The following is a 9,192-nucleotide window of genomic DNA, read 5'->3' as shown; positions in this document are numbered from 1 at the left end:
TCTTAACTTTTATAAAGAATATCTCTTTGGGTTTGAGACTTTAGTCTTTGCAACTTTAGGGATCTTATCTATTCACGAACAGCTTGTAACACTCCAAAGAGAAAGGAAAACTTGAAATCGCATCATATGACCCCTTTAACATACTAAATTGTGATTTGGTATTTTCCCCCTCTATTTTTATTGAATATAACTATTATTCTTTCTCTCTTGTTTGTATATATTTAAAAAAAAAAAAGGTTAGTGCGCTGAGCATTTAGTTTGATTAATATTGTCTATGTAAATCGTTATGCTTAAAGAGATTGTGTATGATTTTACAACATGCCGTTTGGCCCATGTAGACAGATGCAACCACAAGGACTTGACTGTCCAGAGCAGAACACAAGGCTGTCTGACTGTGGTTAGCCATACTGTCCATGCCAATTTAGAACAACATGAACATTGAGAAAGAGTTAACAAGACTCAGCAAATGTCTTGGCTAATTAATGTACATAATTAGTAATCTCTTCCCTTCATGGGCTCTGAGAAGAGATGACTGTTGCTATACTGGCCTACCTGATTAGTGAAGATATAAAGTGTCATGTTTTCAAAATGCAAAACTGGTTAACCCTTCGCACAATTTGCCAGGTAATTCTGCATGCAAGAACCAAATTGGATTAGTTGTTGTCCGAGATGGGCACAAGTACATCAAAAAGTATTTTGTTACAAATTACAAATACTTGCTCATCAAATGTATGTAATTAAAATACAAAATACTAGTGTGAGAAATGTATTTAATTTAAATACAAGTAATTTGTAATTTGAAAATACAAAACTACAAACAATATTTACAAGCTATCATTTGAAGTGAAAATACTGTGCCATTACATTTAGTAATACTGGAGTTAGAAAAGAGAAAGAGAAGTGCTTTCCCCTACTTGAACAACTTATAAAATAACAAATTCTTTAACCCTAACACTAGACAATATATACAATATATTGACTCATATTTCTTATAATTTCTTATGTTCACAACCGACTGTGTTTACTTGAATACCATCAAGCATGTCTACGCTTTATTTTTTCATGTTTCTTTTTCGCTCCTTTATCGTTTCTTTATCAGCGTGTCAAAAATTAAGCAGACCTGCAAAATTGTATTGTCATACCGCCTAGTCCTACTCAAGAGGATGGCTCAAGCTATTTCACTGTCAACAGTACAGATTAACTCCTAAAAATGCTGATATGTAGCTGTTAAAGGGCTCTATGTAGAATTCAGAAACCCTTGTTATTACAATTTGCCAGGTAATTCTGCATGCAAGAACCAAATTGGATTAGTTGTTGTCCGAGATGGGCACAAGTACATCAAAAAGTATTTTGTTACAAATTACAAATACTTGCTCATCAAATGTATGTAATTAAAATACAAAATACTAGTGTGAGAAATGTATTTAATTTAAATACAAGTAATTTGTAATTTGAAAATACAAAACTACAAACAATATTTACAAGCTATCATCTGAAGTGAAAATACTGTGCCATTACATTTAGTAATACTGGAGTTAGAAAAGAGAAAGAGAAGTGCTTTCCCCTACTTGAACAACTTATAAAATAACAAATTCTTTAACCCTAACACTAGACAATATATACAATATATTGACTCATATTTCTTATAATTTCTTATGTTCACAACCGACTGTGTTTACTTGAATACCATCAAGCATGTCTACGCTTTATTTTTTCATGTTTCTTTTTCGCTCCTTTATCGTTTCTTTATCAGCGTGTCAAAAATTAAGCAGACCTGCAAAATTGTATTGTCATACCGCCTAGTCCTACTCAAGAGGATGGCTCAAGCTATTTCACTGTCAACAGTACAGATTAACTCCTAAAAATGCTGATATGTAGCTGTTAAAGGGCTCTATGTAGAATTCAGAAACCCTTGTTATTAGCGTCACCGGTGGCCATTAAGTGAACTGTGGCCAGCAAGTTATTGCTCTTGCTCGTGCACACACACTCCATAGTAATGGGAGCGAGCGAAGGCCAATGTGATTCACCGACATCATGTCGACAGATTAGGTTAATTAAAATTACACTGTTATGAAATTTTCCCGCTCTGAGTCCTTCACATAAAAATTAGTCTACAGGTTCTCATTTTTAAAGTTTCGTTACATGCTGTTCACACATTGGCAATAAAAATCGATTAATACTTGAAAATTCTTTCATAAAGCCCCTTTAAAAAAATTCATTTTCTCCATAGAAACAAGTAGCTAACTTTGGCTAGCAAGCTAGCGTCACTTGTCAGCTAGCAAGGAAAGTTTTTTCTTTTCCTTCTGTCCTGTAATAACATTTAGTGAGCTTTATCTGATAGTATATATTTTAGTACATAATTAGCCAGTTTGCACTGAGCACCAAAACAGCTTCTTGCATTTTTTTTCCCCAGTAGGAAGATGGAACCATGGACAAATTAAAGGGTTAGTTCACCCAAAAATGGAAATTCTGTAATTAATTACTCACCCTCATGTCGATTCACACCCGTAAGACCTTCGTTCCTCTTCCGAACACAAATGTAGATATTTTTGATGAAATCCGATGAAATCCTTTCTGTCCCTCCATAGGCAGCAACACAACTTACACATTCAAAGCCCAGAACGGTTGGAAAGACATCGTTAAAGTACTCCATGTGACTCCAGTCGTTTAACCTCAATTTTATGAAGTGACGCAAGTGCTTTATTTGCACAAAAAAACCCCAAACATAATTTACAACTTTATTTATGAAAATATTTATCTGCATTGTGTGTTCACGAGAGCATCACAATGCATTTGTGTTGTGTTCACGCGATAGAAGACTCGCACCTCAACACAACGCACACGAGTGTTCACAAGAGTACCACAACGCATGTGTTTGGATAATATTTTCATAAATTGAATGAAGTGTTATTTTTGTGCAAACAAAGCACTCACGACACTTCATAAAACTGGGGTTAAACCACTTTAGTCACATGGATTACTTAATGATGTCTTTCCTACCATTCTGGTAGCTGTTTTGCTGCCAATAGGGGGAAAGAAAGCACTCGGATTTCATAAAAAAATATTTTCATTTGTGTTCCGAAGACAAATGAAGGTCTTACAGGAGTGAAACGACATGAGGGTGAGTAATTAACAACAGAATTTTCAGTTTTGAGTAAACTAACCCTTTAATACTCTGCCTATGGATCCAACAGGATGTCATATGATTCACTTGCATCTAGCCAAAAACTGTGATAGACTATAGTTTGCAGTACTATTAACACAGGTGAAGAAAGATATTCTATTATCTGAGAATAAAATGACCTACTTGATTAAGTATTTTAAGTATTTCAAATACAAAATACTGTCTCTCAAAGTATTTAAGTACAGATTACATTTAACTTTTTTTGTCCAGCAAAATACAAATGACAAAATACTCAAAAGTAATTAAAATATGTATTTTAAATACATATAATTAAAATAATGCCAGACTCTGGTTGTTGTAGCAAAACAACCGCTAAAAACATAAAAAATAAAAAATTGTACAGACCTCAAATTTTGAACAGTAGTATGCACAAATACTATGTTATTGGTTGCTTGTTAATAGTGTAAAGTTTAATAATAGTTTTTAGTATTGTAAATAGTCTCGTGTGTTTAATCCGTAACCTGTATAAACATCGAATTGAATTGAGACAGGAATTTACATTGGAGTTAAACTCAAATGCAAAGAGGGGATGCTAAGTTAACATTAAACAATTTTTAACACATTATATCACTTGATATACTAAAATCTGGGGGTTTGGTGCCTTGCTCAAGGGTCTCACCTCAGTTGTGGTATTTAGGGTGGAAGAGAGCACTGGTCATTCACTCCCCCACCTACAATCCCTGCCGGTGCTGAGGCTCATGACCTTTGGGTTACAAGTCCGACTCTCTAACCATTGGGCCACGACTGCCCTACACAACGACTGGTTGTTAGCTAGCAAACAAAGTTGTGGAGCAGCACAGCTTTTCCTTCTGTTCTGTAATAACATTCAGTGAGCAATATCTGATAGTATATATTTTAGTACATAATTAGCCAGTTTGCACTGAGCACCAAAACAGCTTCTTGCATTTTTTTTCCCCAGTAGGAAGATGGAACCATGGACAAATTAAAGGGTTAGTTCACCCAAAAATGGGAATTCTGTAATTAATTACTCACCCTCATGTCGTTTCACACCCGTAAGACCTTCATTCCTCTTCCGAACACAAATGTAGATATTTTTTGATGAAATCCGAGGGCTTTCTGTCCCTTCATAGGCAGCAACACAACTTACACATTCAAAGCCCAGAACGGTTGGAAAGACATCGTTAAAGTACTCCATGTGACTCCAGTCGTTTAACCTCAATTTTATGAAGTGACGCAAGTGCTTTATTTGCACAAAAAAACCCCAAACATAATTTACAACTTTATTTATGAAAATATTTATCTGCATTGTGTGTTCACGAGAGCATCACAATGCATTTGTGTTGTGTTCACGCGATAGAAGACTCGCACCTCAACACAACGCACACGAGTGTTCACAAGAGTACCACAACGCATGTGTTTGGATAATATTTTCATAAATTGAATGAAGTGTTATTTTTGTGCAAACAAAGCACTCACGACACTTCATAAAACTGGGGTTAAACCACTTTAGTCACATGGATTACTTAATGATGTCTTTCCTACCATTCTGGTAGCTGTTTTGCTGCCAATAGGGGGAAAGAAAGCACTCGGATTTCATAAAAAAATATTTTCATTTGTGTTCCGAAGACAAATGAAGGTCTTACAGGAGTGAAACGACATGAGGGTGAGTAATTAACAACAGAATTTTCAGTTTTGAGTAAACTAACCCTTTAATACTCTGCCTATGGATCCAACAGGATGTCATATGATTCACTTGCATCTAGCCAAAAACTGTGATAGACTATAGTTTGCAGTACTATTAACACAGGTGAAGAAAGATATTCTATTATCTGAGAATAAAATGACCTACTTGATTAAGTATTTTAAGTATTTCAAATACAAAATACTGTCTCTCAAAGTATTTAAGTACAGATTACATTTAACTTTTTTTGTCCAGCAAAATACAAATGATATATATATATATATACAATTAAATATTACAATTTGAAAATAACATACATGTACACACACACATTTTTTTTTCACCTGTGATTCACATGATCCTTTAAAATCATTCTAACAGGCTGATTTGGTGTTTAAGAAACATATTTTAAGTATTTCAAATACAAAATACTGTCTCTCAAAGTATTTAAGTACAGATTACATTTAACTTTTTTTGTCCAGCAAAATACAAATGACAAAATACTCAAAAGTAATTAAAATATGTATTTTAAATACATATAATTAAAATAATGCCCGACTCTGGTTGTTGTAGCAAAACAACCGCTAAAAACATAAAAAATAAAAAATTGTACAGACCTCAAATTTTGAACAGTAGTATGCACAAATACTATGTTATTGGTTGCTTGTTAATAGTGTAAAGTTTAATAATAGTTTTTAGTATTGTAAATAGTCTCGTGTGTTTAATCCGTAACCTGTATAAACATCGAATTGAATTGAGACAGGAATTTACATTGGAGTTAAACTCAAATGCAAAGAGGGGATGCTAAGTTAACATTAAACAATTTTTAACACATTATATCACTTGATATACTAAAATCCATTAAATATTTGTTTTTTTTGGGACATTATCCATTGACAAGGCCTAGAAAGCTCAGTTATCGGCCACACATAATCATCTTATTTATTGTCTGTGTAACTAGTTAAGCACTCTATTTACATCCTTATTTCCATCATTGCCTAATAATAATCTGTTAATTGTTGTTTTAAGTAGTTTAATTCCTTTTATCTGTCATCATTTAAATGAATCTCCACAGCTTATGTTCTGATCAAATGGCTCAAATTTGTATGACTTGCGATGCTCAGTGTTTTACAGCAGCAAAATGCTCACCGGGCCCGAAAGTGTTGAAGGAAGAGAAATAACAAAACACTGTGCTCAGGAGTGAGGATGTGTTAGATAGCATTATCTAATTAGCTGCAAGTAATTATAACAAATATAAGCCAGACACAATCCCTAGGCTAAGTACCCATATGTGCACACGCTCACTCTCTCACATACTATCTGTTTCTCTCGCCTCATAATGTTGGATTCTTCTCTTCCCTCCTCCTCCTCCTCCTTCTCTCCTCTCAGTGCATAAACAGTGCCTGCAGTCAGAATATTCTCTGATCAAAGGGACAAATCTATCCAGGAGCAATCAGGTTGCTGAGCTAGCCAGGGCCGCTGACAACTCACTAGCTCTTTGATCAGAAATACATCATTTTCATTGGGTTGGCTGGCTTTGTCTGGGGCCAGGAAATAGGGGAAATGATAGCTCCCACTTGGTTCTCTCCCTTTCTTGCTGCTCCCCTTGTCAGCCAAGATGAAAGCTACCCCAATTACAAGTGAAAATACCCCCCTTCCCATCCCTTGTAAAAGCTGTTTTTTTAGTTTCTCGGGAGGCAGCTATATTGCTACGTTATTACTGATATCACCATAAAGTGCAATATAAAATGCAGAGATGAAAATCACCCTGCTTTTGCATTCTCGCACCAAATTCGACTGTATTCCCGAGTGATATTGTTTGCCAAATCAATTGCAGGCAAGATAAACCTTGTGTTACTAGTTTTGGTAGGGGAGGAGAACCTCTTCCCAAAACATTTCTGTTGTGTTATTCCGACAGCCTTCCGACACAATCAGTTTTTCTTTAATCAGCTGAGTTGGAGAGCGTGGCATGTATGTTTAAGTGCATGTTTCACTGAATGTCGCTGTTCAGATCTGTCACTCAGAGCACACATCTGGGACTGCGCGCCATGACCTGAATCCCAAATCGCACACCTGATGAGATGAAAACGTTGAGTTGTGCTTTGCACACAGCAAGTGCACCGAATTCACTGAGCTTGTTCACCTGGTGTGACCTCAAAGGGAAATCTCTAATTCTTTTGGCGCGCAACGGTGCAAATCCCAAACCAAAATGCCTTGAAGAGTTTGAAAGCCTTACATGTAGTTCTCTAGAATATCAGATTGCTTTTCTTATTCATTATGATTTGTATCTTTGCAGAAAACATAAAAATGTAATTATTTTTTTAACAGTTGTGCTGCTTAATATTTTTGTGGAAACTGAGATACATTATTGTAGGATGAATAGAAATAAAAAAGCACCATTTATTTGAAATATAAATCTTTTGTAAAATTATAAGTCTTTTACTGTCAATTTTGATCAATTTAATGCATCTTTGCTGGATAATAATAATAATAATAATAATAATAATAAAACATCTTAAATCTTAATTTTGATCCCAAACTTTTGAATTGTAATGTATCAATGAAATATCTTATAATTTATTTTAAATTATATTATATTTAATCATATTTTCATGCAAATAGCCATGACATGCTGACATAATTGCTAATAATAATAATAATAAGTGTATTTATATTTTAAACAGATTTTTAGATAATCTGTTGTTAACTTCTTTAGAGAACAATTTAATTGGAGGCATTCAAATGCAGGTTTGAGCACTGCCTGCAACAAGACTCCTTCCTGTCAATCTCACCCACCATATGTCTAATAAAGCAAAAGTGCAAACCTTAAAAAAAAAAAAAGGATTCCAGACCTGTAGCTAGATAGCTGTGGGTGCATTTAACAATCTGTCTTTCAAAAGGGAAATAAATGTCCAACAAAAAAGAGAGCCACACCGTGTCACTAAAGTATTGCCTTTGGTATCTCAAGCATATTTCATTGCCTTTGTGAAGCAGTCCACCTTGTCAGTCAGCAACACAACTGCAGCAATTACATTCCCATCAAGTGTCACATGTCTGTACCCCTGTGGCCAGAGTTCTGTGGAGCAGTCAGCCATTTAGATGCTCCAAATGGTTGTTTAGTGCGTAGAGAGCTTACAGCATGGAAGAGTGAGCAAGAAAAGACTTAAGTGCGACTAGAAGCTCTGCCAGTTTCTGTGTGTGTGTGTGTTTGTGTGCTTTGTGGGATTTTATTTTAATTACATTCCCATCAAGTGTCACATGTCTGTACCCCTGTGGCCAGAGTTCTGTGGAGCAGTCAGCCATTTAGATGCTCCAAATGGTTGTTTAGTGCGTAGAGAGCTTACAGCATGGAAGAGTGAGCAAGAAAAGACTTAAGTGCGACTAGAAGCTCTGCCAGTTTCTGTGTCTGTGCTTTGTGGGATTTTATTTTATTTTTTTCAAATTCAGATTGGCAGTCTAGTAATTCTACCCAAACCAAGTAGCTATTAACCAAGACAGCGAACCAGAAGTGCTGTGCTGTGTTTTGATGTATATTTGTTAAATAAAACCTTTGGTCTTCCTGTTCTGGGTGGTTGCTAGTGTGTTTCTAAATGGTCGCTAAGTGGTTGCTTACTGGACGAGTTTACAAGAAACAAGTCTGACATTCTGATCCCTCTGATATGGCTCAGATCCCTCCTTCAGTTCAATTTACGGTATTTTTCACACTTTTTACTGTCTGCCAGGTGAAAATTGTAACTCTGATTACTTTGAAAAGTTTAATAGGATTAGGTTGCTGAAATCCCTAACCCATAAAACCTGTGAGCAATAGTAATAGTGATGCTTGGCTGAGCAACCACCACTAATAAGGCAGTCTTGCAAATGTAAGTCAAAGCAGGTCAGATTGATTTTTTTTTTTTGCCTGACAGTCACTGCTTGTAGTTATTCATTTCAATTTCATTTAAACTCTTGTATTGATTTAATATTGTGTATTCATTGAATGTACACCTTATGTATACTCTTCATGCCATTGTGACCTCTCACCTCACATACCTCTAGGTTTTCAAACATTTTGATACCGAGCACCCTCAAATATTACACGTTGTTTCAAAAACTAAATAATTAGACTTAATGTTGTCAAATTATTAAAATATTATCTGGAAAATACTTATTTTTCAACTGTCATTAACGCTTCTGTGCAGTAGATGCATGTATGTTTTTCTCAAAGCTATACATTTTGTTAAAAACTAGTGCTGTGAATAGAATAAAAAATAAAAATAATAATCTCTCAATAGAACAATTAATCTCATGTCTCATATTATATTATATTGTTATATTATTATTGAATCATTATTATATCTGAATAATATATTTAAAATATTTTTCCATG

Source organism: Sinocyclocheilus rhinocerous, unplaced genomic scaffold, assembly GCF_001515625.1.
Source record: "Sinocyclocheilus rhinocerous isolate Xijiao unplaced genomic scaffold, SAMN03320098_v1.1 scaffold1157, whole genome shotgun sequence".
NCBI lineage: Eukaryota > Metazoa > Chordata > Actinopteri > Cypriniformes > Cyprinidae > Sinocyclocheilus > Sinocyclocheilus rhinocerous.
This window is presented reverse-complemented; position numbering follows the sequence as displayed.